At 39.7% G+C, this 19,514-nt stretch overlaps 1 protein-coding gene across 2 annotated transcripts in view; it reads right to left on the bottom strand.

Annotated features, from left to right (window-relative positions):
• jak2b (Janus kinase 2b) overlaps positions 1-19,514 on the bottom strand; it is a 130,452-nt gene that overhangs the window by 69,663 nt on the left and 41,275 nt on the right. The window contains exon 1 of one of the 2 annotated variants that reach the window (XM_041257605.1): positions 7,656-8,077. The exons of the other annotated variant lie outside the window; for it this stretch is intronic. The gene's annotated coding sequence lies outside the window, so the exon portion shown is untranslated. Of the gene's footprint in view, positions 1-7,655; positions 8,078-19,514 lie in introns of those variants that run through there. 2 annotated transcript variants of the gene reach the window in all.

The raw sequence follows: 19,514 nt of genomic DNA, 5'->3' as shown, positions 1-19,514 counted from the left end.
TGAAATCAAAGTAAACAGTCTGTATGGGCTCATATACCAGCCCACATTGAATGTCTTACACAAGTACATTTTCCAAAGCCTTTGCCACCGTAGCGAACTTCTGGAAGAATAGTTGAGCCACAAGGGAAAGCATTTTGCTTTTGGCGACGTGGCGAGTGGCTAGCGGGAACGTAGCATAACCAACTGGGTTAAATAAATAAATCGTTCAGACGAAGAACAGTAATATGTGTTCCAAACAGTTTTGAGATATTCAATCTTTTTTATTTCAAGGTCTTTAGAAAAAAAATTCAAAATTCTACAATTTTACAATAATTGTTTTTCATGACTTCAGTTTCCCATAGATAGAATTTCTTATAGTAGGTTTTAAAATCTAAAATGTGGGCCACAGTACATGTCCAGTTTTACTTGCGATAAGTGGAAAAAACGTTTATGTTGTATATTCCTTAACTATGGAACAATGACAAACGGATTGTCCACTTATTCTTGCAAACACACAACCATATATATCGCAACAATGACAACAAAAGCAAAACTCAACAATCACATGATCACAGTAAAGTTTATTACAATATTTAAAATGTGAGATAATGCATGTCATTAGTGTAGCTTTTTTTTAGTAATCAGCAAGTAACCTATATTATTTTAACTACAAATAATATGATACAACTCAAATGTAGAAACTACTACTATGCAGTAGGCTGCAAGTGATTTAAAAAAATGGTTTAGAAAACCTAATATTTATGCTATTTTTGAAAGAAGAATAAAAACAGCACTTATTATATCCACATAATTGTAGGCCATTTTAATGTTTTGAAAGGTAAAGGTTTCTCAGTCAGACAGAAACGACAACATTGTGGCAAAAATCTAGTTTCCCCTCCGTGAAATGGCGTCCATGTGTTGCTAGGGAATACGTCAACCTATGACGCAGACTCTGCATCTACCTACTGACAACCACAGACACAGAATATTATCCTGACAACTACTTCCACAAAGCTTAAGCATGTGCATGATTTGTCCCGGCTCGCCTGCAGGGGGTTGCGAGGCTCTCCATTTCTTTCTCTACCCCCGTCCCCACTCCCGCCCCCTGCTCCTCCCACCACCACGCTGTGAAAAATTCCTGGTGAAAACCCTGTGTACTTGGAATAAAGTCAATTTGGTGTGAACATACGTTATTGGGTTTTTTTTTTTAAACAAGATTGCTTCCATTTTATGTTTATTTTTTGGTCTTTTTTTACTGCTGCCAGATAAGTACAAAGTATTGCTATTATTATTATTATTATTATCATGGAATATTGATTCTTTAAATTAGCATGATGCTGTACTTGGAATAAAGTCAGTGTGAACATAACTAGTTGTTGTCTCTTACATACAGTAAGTAGGATAAATTAGCAATTTCGATTTTAGCATTGTTTGAATAATTAGACTGCGTAACATTTCTGTAATAATGCAATTATAGCTCGCCCTCTAATAAAAAAAGATTATTATCATGCTGCCGCTGCTATTATTTTATCATATTATTTCACTGTTTTTATACATTTGTTTACATATAGGGCTTAAGTTAGTAATTTGATTTAATTTAGTTATTTTTTATGTCAAACAACTGGGCTTTTAAATAGGCCAAGCCTTCATTTTTCATTGCAAGCAGACGTCCAAACAAGATTACCACATGTTAATAAGCGACTAATCTTTATTAAAGCTATAATGAAAAATAAAGCGTCTTGCTGGACACACTATTACAATCGTTATGACGAGTAACTGTATTTAAATTAATAAAGATGAGTCATCCGGCACTTAAATGAAAAAGACTTACAATTTAAAAGCACATTTAGTGGTTTCACCAAAAAAAAAAAAAAATAAATTAAACCAATTTTACTATTAGCGCGTTTCTCAGTTGTAATTGGAGATACACAAATGGATTAGCAGGTATCAGTTGCATTTAAGAAAAGTAGAAAACCCGATGTAAAAGACTTATTTGTAGACATATATGCTGTAATTTATAGAAAGCTATTTAATTTAAAATGCTCAGAGCCCTTGCAGGTAACGTGCTTCCCCCAGGTTGGCTGACTTACGGTTTTCTCCTGCTGTCAAGACCGCACATCAAGGGGGACCCATGAATGGTCAAATATTGCTAAAAGTAGGTGTGCAAAGTTGGTAGAGACCTATCCCAATAGACTCACAGCTGTAATTGCTGCCAAACGTGCTACCACCACATACTAACTCAGGGGGGTTGAGACTTATCCAATTATGATCTTTCAGTTTTGTATTTTTAATATATAATTTTAACCCCCCCCCCCCCTTAACAGTGTGGAGTATGATGTGATGACAAATGGGGGGAAAAAAAAAATCCTCATTTAAATGCATGAACTGACACAACAAAATGTGAAAAAAGTTCAAGGGGGTGCAGACTTTCTATAGGCGCTTTATTTTATTTATTTATTTATTTATTTATTTATATATATATATATATATATATATATATATATATATATATATATATATATATATATATATATATATATATATATTAGTACTGTGCAAAAGTTTTAGGCAGGTGTGAAAAAATGCTGTGAAGTAAGAATGCTTTCAAAAATTGTTAATAGTGTTAATAGCATATAACATGTTAATAGTTTATATTTATCAATTAACTACATGCAAAGTGAGTGAACAGAAGAAAAATCTACATCAAATCCATATTTGGTGTGACCACCCTACTTTTGCACAGTACTATATGTGTGTGTATATATATATATATATATATACACACACACAGTCTAACAACTTCACTATAACGAAATCTAACCGGATAAAACCATCTCGCTAGTGACTGACACTGAACTTTCTCCAGTGTGAAGTGTGTTATTCTCTCAGTGAGTCAGGTTTGTTCTGAAACAAAGACATATATATATATATATATATATATTATATATATATATATATATATATATATATATATATATATATATCAGTAATAGGGTCACCCAGTAAGATGACTAGAATGAAAAATACTGAAGCCAGTCAGAGTTTTTGTTCTTAAGATATGCATACTTTTCTGTCTGTACTTCCTGATGGCCATGTTGAAAGGCACAAGAAAACGTCAGTCTGCAAGCAACCAAAGAAAACTTGATTTTACATATTTTTTGATGGATTTAAGAGGCAAATACTAATGCTTTTTGTAAATGTAAGAGATTAATAAAGAGTAAACTAATTATATAATTCTACCTTGTAATTAGTAAATGATGTTGCACCCATTAAGTCCACTTAGGTGATACTCCAAACTAAACCAATTTTAAAACAGGTATTTAAAAGGCAAGTACTTTATAAGGTAGTAATACCAATCAAAATCGCCTGCAACATTATTTTATTTTAATTTCTAACTTTACACAGGATGAGTAAAAAATGTCATATCTCCAGTTCATGTCCTCTCATGAAGACACCATCACCAACCTATCACTGCTATCCAGGAAGTTTAGACAGAGTCACCGAAAAGGTCCTCATTGAGTGACGTCAGGGACCTGAGGTTCATCTAACTGCAGCAGTAGTGTGAAATCTCAAACTGTCTCCAGATAGCATAACTTGCAAACCTTAACAGTAATGCATAGGCTTAGTTCATCTTTGATTACAGCAGGCTACATCGTGTAGGTCAAAATTAGCCATAAAAATTGCTTTTTAGGCTAAATATCAGTGTAGGTTAAGTGCTTAATTGACATATCTAATTTATTTGCCAATTCATAGTATTAGAAATATTTGTTTAGTTTATAGCACTTTTTTATGCAGGTCCTTGAGTAGCTCAGTGAGATTGGTGGTTTACTAAAGATGATCTTCTAGATCTTGTAGAAGAATATGTTAAGTGCAACAACACTGAAATGAGTTTACCAATCAGAGAACAATTTCTGCGTGCAAGTGCCAAGGCAATGTCAGATCCTACTATACTTGAGCACTAGTTTAATGAAATCCTTACAAATCCCACAAAACATATTTAATGTAGATGAAACTGGTTTCATCATAAACCCTGCATCTGACCAAATTCTGGCTCCAAGGGGATCAAAAATATCTACCAAATTCATGGGGGTAGTGGAAGAAAACAAATAACTGTATGGCTGACTGGTGGCTAGGATAAGTGTCTCCATATGCAACATACAAAGGTATACGCTTCTACAGCACATGATGTCAGAATGGTCCAGAATTAGCAAGGTATGATGTGTCTGATCATAGCCGGATGGAGAGGTCACTGGAGAGTCCTCCAAGGTCTCAGATATGAAGTTGCCTAGTCCTTATTTTTGATGGACATTCTTCACATATCTCCCTGAAACTAGCTCTAAAAGCAAAGGAAAAAAATGTGCTCCTCTTGAGGCTCCCATCTCATCTAACTCATCTTACAACCCCTGGACAAAGCTGTGTTTGGAGAGGTAAAACAAGAGGGGAGGATGAAGCTATGATGTCATGCACATGTCAGTCATGACAAGATCAGAAAGATTTACCATCCATGCTGAAGGATGTGCTTTATGTGACCTTAAAGTAACACAATTTGAGAAGTGAAATCTGTTTGTATTTTATTTAAAAAAAAAAAAACCTGTAGTAATATGCAGTGTGTAAAAGGGAAATAAATTATTCATCTAAACATCATGTTTTCATATTTTAAAAAGATCATTCTGAATTGCAACCTTTAAAAAAAGGAAACAATAAACACTGGGCTTAACAGGAACAAACATAGGCTTAAATGGTACGTGATGTCCCTATTAAGACCAGTCCAGATTTAGCTCATATTCTGAAAGTTATTTTTTCTCAAAAATAATATTAGTTTACGTAAAGTCATGAAACAGCAAATGAATGATTAATTTTCCATTTAAGCCACTCTTGACTGGCAAAAAACATAAGCTAAATATCTAAAAAAAAAAAATGGTTCAAACAAGATTTGGTGGGCTTAAAAGGTACACTTACCCTACACCATATTACTTCAATTTGGTGCTGCACCGTTTATTTTAAATTGCTCAAAATTACTGCAGCCCTTAAACGAGGGTGGTGATTATATGACGGCGGCCTTTATTAATAATACTATGCTTTACAAACACTGCAAAATATAACATTTTTATATTTCTTAACAAAAAATATTACCTCTGAATATCGGTTTGACTTCTGTTAAAACTAAAATATATCCTACTTGGTTATTTATTTATTTTTTTTCTCACTGTAAATTTACCTGCTTGTTTGTAATTTCACTGTTAGATATACTGAAACTAAATCTTCTCATAGATAGTAAGCGTGTGTATATATATATATATATATATATATATATATATATATATATATATATATATATATATATATATATACACATACACACACACACACACACATTTTTATATATATATATATATATATATATATATATATATATATATATATATATATATAGTACAGGACTGAGTAAAATTCCAATTGAATAAAAAACAAAACAACTAAACCCCCAACAACAAGATATCTTCAGTCAGCTTTCGGATAGCGCTTATAGAGACCGGCAAAGCTCTAAGTTCCTCTGAGTTTAAGTTTTCACCATCCATGCTGAGGACGAGGTAAACAGACAGCCCTTGTTTTTATCCCTCCTGGACTCTGCTGGGAAAAAAAGGGACGTGAAGGACTGCTGTGCTGTAAGTAGTTCATCTTGGGTTGTCTGTCGGGACGGTACCATAAAATACAATGTGCTTGCTAAGGTGTGTGTACATTAGTTTGTATTACACGATGGACTGAGGCTGCAGTCTCTTCAGGGGTGTCACATATATATAGGCAGAGTTGCATGTTTCTTTCTATATTTTTTGAGCAGAGATAGAAAAAAATCCCTTTTCATTTCTTTATTGAGAGCGGCATTTATTCAAGGGTGACATCTATTAAAAAGCTGATATTTGAGTGAGATGTTAATTCAAAGGAAACGGTATATATTATATATATAATATATATATATATATATATTATATATATATATATATATATATATATATATATATATATATATATACACACACACACACACACACACACACACACACACACATCAGTATACTTGTGTATACTTTTACTTTGTGAGAGCTACTGGCTTACTTCTTGTGGTACCACCATGTGAAAAGCCATAAGAGACATCTTTCATTGTACCTCTCTTATTTGAATCTTATTTATTTATCTATTTATTTATTTTGGTTTTGTCTTTAACACAAATTAGAAAGGGTTCAATTTCACCAAGTATGTCTGGACTGAATTACTTTTACTTTTTGACTTTAATTTCAATGGTTACTATTCATTAGGATAGCCACGTAGCACCTTGGAGCGCTCTGCTCATTGCACACACTCCTGTGTGTTCAATGAACAGAGGGCCACAGGGCATTTTCCGTAACTTTTCCTAATGACCAGTGGTAGCCATGCCGCAAGCGCTTCCAAATGGTAGCGAGTCAAGATCATCCCTGCCATTTGTGTTCTAACGGTCGCCAGGAGAGAGCGCTCTGCTTGAACGCACCTCAGGTTTCTCCAGTACTTACCCTTTGTTTTTACCATTTGATGATGGCAATGCTTCCTCCAAGTTGAAAGGGCTTCATCACCCAATGCCACCAAGACCCTCTATACTTCTTTGAGAAAAAGTTACACTTTTGTATCCTTCAATCAAGGGCGCTGGAACTAGGGGTGCTGGGGGTGCAGTAGCACCCCCTGGCTTTGCATGGCTTCCATCATATACAGGGGTTACAATTTTGTTCAATGGCTTTGGGCACCCCCACTTTAAAAATTGTTCCAGTGCTACTGCCTTCAATGATTAAACACGTACAGGAAAAAAATAAAATATTGGTATCACAAGGAAAATAACTATCTTTTGTTAAACTTGCTGTCAAAACAGGTTGTAACACAGCAATACATATTCTTTACAATCACAACCACTATTACTGTATCTGAAAAAACAACACTAACACTTAATATGTACTGTAACTGAATATTACTAACAAAATTACTATATTACTATTCATATACAGTAGTTATATATACCAGCTTCACTTTTTTTTTTTTTTGCATATGGCGTCATATCGATACAGATGCAAGATAAACTATTTTCATATATGTTCATATAATTAACCGATGTGGTACTACTCAAGTAAAACAGATCCCCCAAAATATAAATTAGATACAATGTTTACGTAGTTCTGACTTGACGTGGTTGAAACAGGCCTCGAAAAAGCAGATGTTGGTGATTTAAAAGAAAATGAAACCATTATGCACATTCCAAAGTACATCGAGAGGCACAAAGAACTGCCTTGTTAAACTAAAGTTTGTCCTGGTTTTAAGACCAAGAGGCTTAAAAAGACACCATTTTAAAAGGTCTGTACAACATGTACAGCACACCATTCTTTCCATCAAACCAACATGTTTTGTCATGGAAATTATGTCACATTGGCAGAGGAGCGACGGGCCCATCGCAACATCTTCCTTCCTTCAGGAAACACTGTTTGCTACTGTGTTGCAGTTCACCAGTTAAACTTACAAGAAAACACGAGTGTAAGACTGTGGGCTTCATGTTCACCTCCACAGCTAAAACACACACACACACACTACAAACACATCATGCACAAAAACAGGATAATGTTGTTTACTTTTAAAAAGTTTACAAAAAAATTCATACTCACTCAGTTTGTTGGTTTCAGTTCTGACTTAAATCGAATCTGTTCCGTCTTTTTTAGATTCCTTTACGATTCCAGTTTTAATTCAGCTGAAACCACGTCCTCACTCATCATGATGTTTTGACTGGGTGCTGAAAGAAAATGCGGTACTTCGTTGCATATTGTCACTGTACTTGTATTGATTTGGACACGTTACTCCACTTCTACAGAGCCCCAAAACGTAAACACTGAAATGTATTCAATTCAGTCTTCAGGCGGCTTACTGAGTACGAATGACAGAGATCTAGTTTTGCCCAGATCGGTGTTTAGGTGAGATCCTCGTCTCGGAAGAGCATATATATATTTTTTTTTTTCGTCTTCCAATATTGCAGAGCACTCCTTGAGTAAGACTGCTTACTACGCACGCGCACACACACTGCACACGACACAGTAAAGCAGCTCTCTCAATGTGGGATGACAAGCGTTCAAAGGCGGAGTCTAATAGATAGCCACATTGTATTAAAAAAAAAAAAAAAGTGTTTGGTGACGAAAGATCAGCTCGCCCTCTGCTTTATTATGGCTTTCTCGGTGTGAACTGCTTGAACGACACCAACGAATCCAAACAAACACATACATATATACATACATACAGTGCGGTGAAAAAGTATTTGCCCCCTGTCTGATTTTCTGCATTTTTGCATACTGACACTGAATGTTATCAGATCTTCAACCAAAATCTAATATTAGATAAAAGGGACCCCGAGTGAACAAATAACACAAAATTTGCATACTTATTTCATTTATTTATTAAAGAACTTTATGCAACATCCAATGCCTCAGTGTGAAAAAGTAATCGCCCCCTTAGACTCAGTAACTGGTTACGCCACATTTAGCAGCAATAACTGCAACCAAAAACACCTGTGGTTATTGATCAGTCTCTTACAGCATCGTGGAGACATTTTGGCCCACTCCTTCATGCAGAACTGCTTCAACTCAGTGACATTTGTGGGTTTTTGAGCATAAACTGCTTGTTTCAGATCCTGCCACAACATCTCAATGGGGTTTAGATCTGGACTTTGACTAGGCCATTCCAGAACTTTAAATTTATTGTTCTTCAACCATTCTGATGTAGACTTGCTTGTGTGTTTTGGATCATTGTCTTGCTGCATGACCTAACTGCGCTTCAGCTTCAGCTCACGGACGAATGGCCTTCATGGATCAGTGATGGCAAGTCATCCAGGTCCTGATGCAGCAAAGCATCCCCAAATCATGACACTACCACCACCATACTTGACTGTTGGTATGAGGTTCTTACTGTGGAATGCAGTGTTTGGTTTTCACAGGGCCCATGTTGGCCAAAAAGTTCCACTTTTGACTTATCTGTCCATAGAATATTGTTCCAGAACTCTTGAGGATCATCCAGGTGCTTTTTGGAAAACTTGAGATGAGCATTCATGTTCTTCTTAGTGCGCAGTGGTTTCCGCCTTGCTACTCTGCCATGAATCCCATTTTTGTCAGATTTATATTGGGCAGGGCTGGCCCAAATCAGGCCTGATTGTTAACCAAAGTATTCAAACAGCTGACCCTAATTATCCCTTTAATTGGGTTGAGTTAACTAGGGGGGTGTCACAAAGACGGCCGAGTGGGTGGCATCAGACCAGAAACAGGAAAATAAACAGAGAGAGCATTTAATAAATAAACAGAACAGAAAATAAACAGTGGTAACAAACAAAAACACAAGGACACGGCACATTCACCAAAATAAACAGACAAACAAAACGGACTAACAAAACACTGTGAGCAGATATTTTACTTATATTATTTATGATCACAATGATTACCTCCATCTCTTATCCTGTTCTCCACTCACCAAACACACAACCCAGAGTGGGTGAAAACATGTTGCTTTTATGCAGCTGTACCAAGACTCGATTGCTAATCATTCAATTGGAGTCTCGGTACAACTGCACGTGAATTAATAAAGTGCAGTTCCCCGTGCTCACATATTATTACTTTTTACTTGCACGTGAAGTGCTGTGCAATCCTTGTGCATAAATACAAATATACGTTTTAAACACTCATCTTACACAGACCCGTTTATATCCCGTGTACCAATGGCTATACACCAACATTTAACACACCACACGCAACATATAACAGAAAATACACACAGGGGCGGGCACTTCGTCACATATTCCCCCCCCCCCCCCCCCCCCCCCCCTCCCGTGCAATGCACACATGGCATCAATGGCCACCTCCCCCCTTAAAAGCCCAAAAGTCCAGCACAAAGTCCTCTGCCAGGACTGGAGGCTTCAAGGGGCCCACAGGTCGTAAGGCTGTCAGCAGCAATGCTGACAGCAGGGTGGCATACTTCTGGCACTCTTCTACTGCTGGAGGCCTGGCAGCGAAAAGGCTGCTTGGGGGGTGGTCTCCTGACCTCCCCCCTTCTTCGTTGCCGGCAGCTCCCCTTGGTGGAGCTCCGACCACAGTACTTCCAGCAGCGAAAGTGCTGCAGGGGGAGCAGGTCTCCTGACCTCCCCCACGATCTCCAGCAGCGAAACTGCTGCTGGGGTTGGTGGTCTCCAGACCTCCTTCCCCTTCTTCGTAGCCAATAGCTCCCCTTGGTGGGGTTCTGGCCACAGTACTTCCTGCTGCAATGCGGAGCAACAGACAACCCCAGGAGATGTGGAGTAGCTGGCAACCCCAGGTGATGCCAGGCAGACATCCTTGGGCAAAGCGTGGCAGGCATCCTTGGGAGAAGCGTGGCAGGCATCCTTGGGTGAAGCGAGGCAGGCATCCTTGGACGAAGCGAGGCAGGCATCCTTGGGCGAAGTGAGGCAGGGAGTCAGGACAAGCTGGGGTGCGGGTGTTGGCCCTCTTCTCGACCACTGCGGCCGGGCGGTTCTTCCCCGTGCTTTCCTCAGCAGCCTATGCAAGGACTGCTGAGGACCGCCAGCAGGTGGTCATTCACCCTCTGCTTTTGGGGGAAGTGATACCAGCAGGCATTCACCCTCTGCTGGTGGACAGGGACCCAGCAGGCATTCACCCTCTGCTGGTGGTGGAGGCAGAGGCAGCTCCTGCTGCTCTGCTCCTGGCGGTGGAGGTGGCAGAGGCGTGTAGTCTCCTGGCGGTGGAGGTGGGAGCGGAGTGTAGTCTCCTGGCAGTGGAGGTGGGAGCGGGGTGTAGTCTCCTGGCGGTGGAGGTGGGAGCGGGGTGTAGTCTCCTGGCGGACGAGGTGGGTGCGGGGTGTAGTCTCCTGGCGGTGATTGTTTTAAAAACATACAAAACTGCAATTGTAAACAAACAAGCAGTGTTCTGTATAGTACTACTGCAGAGCTTCCCAGGTCAGAATGTCACTAAATTATAGTCAGATTATATGCAGCTTTTGAACAGAGAGCTGTGAAGGAAAGGTCAAATATTTCAACTGAAAAGTGGGTGTCTGTGGTGTCAGACCATCCAGTCCGGAGCACACTGTTTCCTTTACACAGCATCCTCACAGATCGAGGGGGAGATTTATAACCAAGTGTGACAAAGTGCCCGCCCCTGTGTATATTTTTTGTTATATGTTGCGTGTGGTGTGTTAAATGTTGGTGTATAGTCATTGGTACACAGGATATAAACGGGTCTGTGTAACACAAGTGTTTAAAATGTATATGTGTATTTAGACACAAGGATTACACAGCACTTCACGTGCAAGTAAAACATAATAATATGTGAGCATGGGGAATTGCACTTTATTAATTCAAGTGCAGTTGTACCGTGACTCCAATTGAATTGATTAGCAATCGAGTCTCGGAACAGCTGCATAAAAGCTACATGTTTTCACTCACTCGGGGTTGTGTGTTCGGTGAGTGGATAACGGGATTGGAGATGGAGGTAATTGTAAAAGTAATAAGAAAAATAGAAGCTCACCGTGTTTTGTTTAGTGTTTGTCCGTTTTGATTGTCTGTTTGTTTTGGCTACCAGTGCCATGTCTTGTGTTTTTTGTTTTGTTACAAACCTTTTATTTACTGTCTGTTCATTCATTAAATGCTGAGTGAGACCATTCTCTCAGCTCCACCAAACTCCACCCTTCTGTCGTTTATTTCCTTGTTCCTGTTTCTGGTCTAACGTCCCCCACTCCAGCTGTTTTTGTAATAGTGTCACACTCCAAATTAGGATGACTTGGGCAGCTACTGTACTGTTTTACATAAAGTTGATTTTCAACAGTAATTTACAAACATCTACAAAATGTATTGCATTATTTCCTGGGGGCTGTATTTGTAAGTTGCTACAAAATTCCACTAACTGCTGGTGAACTGAGTTGTGATTTGGTGTTTTTACCTCATATCAATCACCCATCAGGTATTTTGAATCCCAGTAAAGGTTTATCACAAATTGAATATGTTTGGAGAATTTTATAGTAAATTAGTTTTTAATTGACCTATTCTTCAACCAACATTAAACCTCTTGAACCAGGACCAACTGAAAATTACATATAACATATGGAAATTAGATGATTAACTATGAACTTTGATTCAGAGTGTAAAAATATCCAAAGTGAATAAAACTGAAAACAAAGGCTATATAGGCCATTGTATTTGTCACAGTAAGTGGGTGGTTCATCACAACAGAAAAAGAGACAGTGGCAGTAGAGTTTGAGAAAGTGGGATCCAATGGCCAGTTTGTGTTCAAAAAAAGACACATGACTGAGAGATTGTACTAAGGAGGGAGTATCCTGTGGACACCCAAAAGAGTGTGTTATCATTAATCTTATTATGAATAAATATAATATCCATGGAATACTGTCACATAGGACCACTAGAGACCCTGTTATTTTAGAGCAACTTTAATCCTGGTTTGCTTCAGTAGCTGCTGCAGAACTTAATTCCTGGCTGGGCCCCAGATTTTCACGTTTCTGACTTAATGACGTAAACATAATGACGCAGTTACTAGTGTGTGTACTGAGGACACTACCAGTGGTCCTCAAAGTGCTGCCTGCGAAGCCAGGCCATCATGCCTGTGACAGCTGTTCTTAAATTATGGGTCATGAGCACATTTCTGGTGGGTCGTAGCGTGGGAAAATAAATAAAGCTTTAAACACATTTTCCAACAAAAGTGTCACAGCAGTTTGTTGACAGTGCTGCTCGCTTTTTTTCCTGAAGGGCCTCTGTGATACGATCAACCAATTGAATATCTGCATTGTTTCTGTTGTAGCCCAATCGTAAGTTAGCTGTGTGGGATATAAACTGTGTCTGTTTCAGGTGCAAGTACTGACAATAAGTTTAACCAATAGGAGAGTCAAATTTCTGCCAGGTTTTACGCAGCTGTCCAATCATAAGCAAGCAGAGGCCGTTCAAGAAAATGAAAGGCAATTGAGTAGCCAACGGGAAAATAACAGATCTGACAGCTGTCCAATTAATAAGCCGGATAAGCACTGAATTTCACGACCGTTATTGAGAAAGATGAATACATTTCAGTATTTAGAATTAAATTTTCTATATATATATATATATATATATATTTTTTTTTTTAATTTCACCAGAAGGGAAACACCAAAGTATATTTATTTATGAATCCACTTTCTCTGAATAATTGTACTGGAAATGAGTGACCTTTAAAACAGAGTAGTGTTGAGAAATTTGCTAAATTGAAACAAAAGCAAGATGCTATCTATTTAGTCTATCTGGGTAGACATGCTATTTAAAAATATATGCATTGAGTATTTTATATAAATTATTTAAAGAATAAGCATAGCATGACCAATTATTGCCTGAGACTTGGTCTTATCAGAGTGAGCCAAGAATAACTACCACTAAAACTTAATATAAGAACCTATGCAACAGTCAGTGTGCCCGCAAACAGCCAAATAAGATCAATTTATGCCTGTGCCCAAATTACTTTGAGGACCAGTGCTCTATACTGTCAGAAATAGCATCATGTTCTACCTTGCTCTACCAAAACATTTTGACAGTCGGAAATCCAATTTACCACCAACAGACATAGCAGCACAAATTCCTTAACGCTAGCGAGCTAAAGTCACTACCACACTGACAAAAGCTCTCAAACATGTATTCGACTTCCCAAAGTGAGCTTAAAAAGCTCTCATACAGTGACTAAACATGAATGTTAATACTTCCCTTTGAGCTTTAGAAAAGCGTCAGTTATATGGTAACAAAAACAAAACAGGAATAGAGACATAAGTTGTGCATAACATACATCTCAGCTGCATCAGTCGACTGAGTTGATAGAATTAAATGTAGGTACTTACATTACTGGCGCCTTTGTTGATACGTCGGTTCGTTTTCTTATGTTTCGGAACATAACTGATGCGTAAGACACAAATATAGCTACGGTTTACTAAAAAATTGGCTAAACGTTCTGTTTTATTATATTTCTTATCAGATGCCCTTATTTATTTTTTACATACAATTACCCATTTATACAGTTGGGTTTTTACTGGAGCAATCTAGGTACAGTACCTTGCTCAAGGGTACAACAGCAGTGTCCCTCGGCCCTCCAGTTAGGAGTCCAGAGCCTTAACCACTACTCCACACTGCTGTACTGTGTACGTAATTAGATAGCTAATTGCAAATGTAAAAAATAACTAAACAACAGCTGCACAAGCTGGTTGCTTGTGTGCCTTGCAATGAAAGAAAAGTTCCTCTATGCATGCTGTCGATGCGCTGTTATTTCGATGCTATAGTATCGAAGGCATAAGATCTCATGTCTCAGCCGTCCAATCACCAATCTTTTTTTTCATAACCATGACAACGGTACTGGGATGGGAGGGACGGATATATATTTTTGAACCACAAGGATGAGCTAGACTTGCTGCAGCAGATTACATTCTGATGCGGTTTGGTATGAAATGTTTTTAATTGTCAATCGCTCCATAACTGGGTGGGCCCATGAGCAAAATGGGTGGGCCCAGGCCCCTCAGGCCCAATCGTGGCCCCGCCCCTGGATCCCTCAAGATACATTCTATTTAGTATCCATGCAAAATCGCTAGCATGTGCTTCTCAGTTATCTACTCATCAGGCCTAATTGACACATTTTTTTCATATTTTTTCACATGATAAAAGTGTAATACATTTCAGATTCTATTTTTAAGCAGTAGGTAGACAGGGTCATATTAAAGCAAATAAAAAATATGTTTATCTGTTTAGTTTATATCAAGTTTAATTGTCTGTATCTCCAGGAATACACCGCACGTAAAAGACCAGCAGGCAAACCACAGTCTGGTGTGAAAAATGCCATGAGCCAATGTGCATTGTAACTGGTACCAAGCCACGTGACTGCTTCAGAAACTTCCACTGACAATAACATTGTACAATTATATTGATGCTTTCTGCATTACAAATTGAAAGTGGTGATGATGTAAATAATAAAAACAGACTGATATCTAAAGCAAAGAAGTAAAAAAAAAAATCTAGTGAAAAAAGCAGGATTTTGACTTCGTTGGCTTGCTTTGTTTCAGAAATGTGTATTTTAAAAGCCAAATAGGCTTTGTGGGAGGTCTAAAAGCAAAAACAAATGTCATGTTTATTTTACATTTCTTATTTAAAGATATATTTTTTTAATATATGAAATGTACAGAATTTGACCTGGGATGCGTTTTAGGGCAATGTGCACTGGAGGATACAATTAATGACTTTTGTAGAAATTAACATATGTTAAAAAAAGCGAAATATGTTCATTTGTGATCTGTGTGTAGAATAAATACAATGAAAACATTTCTCCTTATGCATAATGCCTATGTGACCTTTTAAGGGTTAAGGGAGGCATCTTTCCATACATCCATTTGTCCATTCATTAACTATATATCTAGATAGACATACTGTGCATTTAATTAAAACACAGTGACCTACTTTCTCGTGCTAAATGCCTCTTCTTTTGAGGGGCTTTTTAACTTTTAACAAGTTCGCAGCCTTCTCAACCCCCTACTGAATTTTTGCTGGAATGATTTACATTTGGTAACAAATGAATAACTGTTTTTAATTAAAAACTTTATTTACAGAGATTGGCATCAGGAAATATTCTTTATAACTCATCATTTTATTTGTACTGTCTGTTTATAAATATCTTCTTTATAATGTATGTGGGTCAGCTGTGGAGTAACTCACCCTGAGGGGCTGCATTTTGCCAATCTATTAATTACTAGGGGAGTATATTTTTACACACCTGTCTTTCTAGTATAGAAAAGGAGTAGAGAGGAAGATGTGATTTGATTACATTTCTACTTGAATCTTGAGAATATAAGAAATTACTCTACATACTCTGAATCAATCATTTTAATATACTAGTACTTTACCGTGATACTAATATCTCATTGGCTTACCTAACGATATCTAGGTCTTAAATACCACTGTGATAGTCAGGCCAGAATGAGGAAGTAAAACACATCCAGGTACTACAGTTCAAAATATGTGCTGTGTGCCGTTTATTCAAACACAGAAATAAATAAAATATTTAAACAAAAATAAATGCTCACAGAGCACAAAAATAAATAATTAAACAAAACAAATCACAAACACAAAATAATAACTAAAACTAAGGTCAGGCTGGGCAACTGCCTTCACTGATCCTTATGTTCTTTTAATTTTAAATTTCTCTCTCGCCCCTCGCTCACTCTCATTCCTCCTCTGAACACACCCACCCAGAGTGCAGAGAGCTGCAGGCTTTTATTTACTGCACAAGTTTTAAAATTAGCTACTGGAAGAGGACGGGCTGCCAATCTTGTTTCTGCCAGAACACATCTAAATAAAAACAAAACAATAACAAAACAAACAAGGCTATGCCGTCATATTTAAATACACAAAATAAGTACAAAAAACAATAACTGCGGCTTTTGCCATCATTTATACAGCAAATAATAAATAAACAAATGCTAAATACTACAGGGGGGAGGGGGAGACCCCATTCTCAAATAAATAAATCAAATAATTGTACAGGGCTGCTCGCCCTGTTACATACCAACCCCCCCCCCCCCCCCCAACCTCTTGTGCAAAGCACACATAACCCCAATGGCCACCTCACCCCTATGTCTCAAAGTCCCAGAAGAGGTGTCTGGAATACTCCATGGGGGTGTCAATGGTGAGAGGTCCTCCTCCCCTGGGGCTCCAGCCGGACTGTAGCACAGGAAACTGGTCTCCTCATCTTCCTCCTCTTTGTGGCCGGCAACGCCTTCTGGTGGGTGTCTGGCCGCACTGCAATAGGGGGAGCTGGTCTCTGTTTTTCTGCGGCACCGGCCCCAGTGCTTCCTGTGCTCCTGCAGGACTAGCAGTGACCCCAGGTGAAGCAAGACTGGCAGCGACCCCGGGCGAAGCAAGCCAGGCAGCTGCCCCGGGCGAAGCAAAGCCGGCAACGACCCCATGCAAAGCAGAGCCGGCAGTGACCCCAGGAGAAGCAGAGCCCTCAGCAACCCCAGGCGAAGCTGAGCCCTCAACGACCCCAGGCGAAGCAGAGCCCTCAGTTACCCCAGGCATAGCTGAGCCCTCAGCGACCTCAGATGAAGCAGAGTCCTCAGCGACCCTTGGTGAAGCAGAGCCCTCAGTGACCCCAGGCAAAGCAGAGCCCTCAGTGACCCCAAGGTGATGTGGAGCAGCAGGCAGCCCCAGGCGATGCGGAGCAGCAGGCAGACCCAGGCGATGCGGCGCAGAAAGCAACCCCAGGTGATGCAGAGCAGCAGGCAACCCCAGGCGATCCAGACCTAGCCTCCCTAAACGGAGCATGCATGGCATCCCTGAGCAGAGCGAGAGTGGCTCCCCTCATCAAACTATGCAGGGGCTGCTGAGACCCAGCAGCATCCTGCCCTGGTCCTTTTATGGGTGCAGGGAGAGGCAGCTCCTGCTTCTCTCCCTCTGGCAGTGGTGGAAACAGAGGCAGCTCCTGCTGCTCTGCTCTAGGTGGTGGCTCCTCCCCTTCTAGTGGCGAAGGCAGCAAGGGCTCCTCCCCTTCTGCCGGCCAAGGCGGCAGGGGCTCCTTCGCTTATGGCGGCGAAGGTGGCAGGGGCTCCTCCCCTTCTAGTTGCAGTGGGGGGAACCAGCAGGCATGCTCCTTCTGCTGGTAGTGGTGGAAGCGGCGGGAGCGGCAAACAGTCCTCCCATGGCAGCGGAGGCGGAACCAGCAGGTATTCTCCCTCTGCTGGTGGAGGTGGGAGCCACAAGCAGTACTCCCACGGTGGAAGAGGTGGAACCAGCAGGTACTCTACTTCTGCTGGTGGAGGTGGGAGCGACAAGTAGTCCTCCCACGGCGGTGGAGGTGGAACCAGCAGGTATTCTCCCTCTGCTGGTGGTTTCCATGAACAAAAAGACAAATCACAGCATCACCCTGCTGTATCCCAAACAGACTTAAACAAACTTAAGTCACCGATACTCAGGACGCAGATATCTCCCAACCCATTTTATAAGGTATTTTAAGAATCTATTGCGCACCAGCTGAGAAAGACAGGAAGTCCTGGAGTTACATCCTCTCTGCAGTACCGTCAACTCGTAACCAAAGGGCAGAAACAAACTTCCCTACTCACCAAACAGTGCCACCTACTGCACAATCTGTCCAAATGTGTAACCAGGCATTTAATTTAGAAAACTGTACATTCCCTGGTACAGTTAACTTGGAAAACTCAATCTGTTGACGTGTCCAGTACAAAAACTCTTCTCGCTGCAATAAAGTCTTCAATCCTACATTGGATCAACTCGGCAACAAAGCTTTCAATTCTTGATAGAATCAACAAACAACTGCAACAAAATCTTCAGTCCTCGGTATAGGATCCACAACAGCTCCCGTCCGCTCTCTCCTCTTAGCTGAATCTAGCTACCCCGGTAGCAGGACATGGTTTCTTTTGGATACTGTGGTTTTAGCTAACAGACCCAGACTGGTTTGTCTGATAACAGTCGTAAGTTTTTCAGCAGTCTGTTGTAGCTTTGCTTAGCAGAGTGACAGCACATTGTTTAGCATTCGATGTGGAGTGAAAAATGTTCAGTTTTGCTTGGATATTTATAGCCTTTTTCATGTTGCTAAATAGCCGCTTTCATGAGATAATTTGTGTATCTTGCCTTTTTTTTAAAACTCACAGTCCTTTGATGTTTTAATGTCCCTTTCCACGGAGACATTGCTAGTTTATGTCTTCCTTGCGTCAAAACGATTGTTCATAATGTACAGCTGTACATAATTCAACTGTCCGCTCAGCCTAATCCAGTTCAGGCTCCGGTCCTCTAATCAGTAGGTTACATAGTTCGATATGTCTGCCAGGAACCAAGGGGCCCTTTTTCTTAAGACACAACAGTTTGCTTTTTTCCTAAGACAAAGCAGTTTCATTAATTAGTCCAGTTGTATCATTGTGGCAAAGTGGTTAATAGTCTGCAGGTGCAGGTGATCAAATTTTTTATTTGTTTTATGTCCAGTGCCTGACGGCAAAACAAACAGTAAATAGTAATGCTGATAAGTAATACAGAGGCGTGTATTACTTATGTTCTAATCCCCAGGTTGGTCCTGAAATAGTATTCCCATTATTGTATCCCCACATTAAACACCAAACACATACACAAGTCGCTTTAACGCATGAATTAGTGATTGTGGTACAAATACAGTTTATTGTGACACAAGTGAAGTGCTGTTCCAGGTTTGTGCTGGCGTCTGGTGACAGCTCCGGAACGTGTTAGCTGTCTCGTGATAACAAGCAACAAATAGGCAGCACAAAACAAACACTCACGGTTGATTCACAGAAACACAGGTCCTTCTGTGTCACCAAAGGAACAGATTACTTCACTTCAACCCCTATTTATACCTTTACTCATGACCCCTTGGTAAACAATTGCAGCTGCTCCTCCAGTCCGCGGCTGCCACATCATTTCCCTTCCGGGTGAGTTAGTGTACCGAAGTGCCGCCTTTTTTCTAAATGACCAA

Source organism: Polyodon spathula, chromosome 1 (genome assembly GCF_017654505.1).
Source record: "Polyodon spathula isolate WHYD16114869_AA chromosome 1, ASM1765450v1, whole genome shotgun sequence".
NCBI classification, from domain to species: domain Eukaryota; kingdom Metazoa; phylum Chordata; class Actinopteri; order Acipenseriformes; family Polyodontidae; genus Polyodon; species Polyodon spathula.
This window is presented reverse-complemented; position numbering and strand designations above follow the sequence as displayed.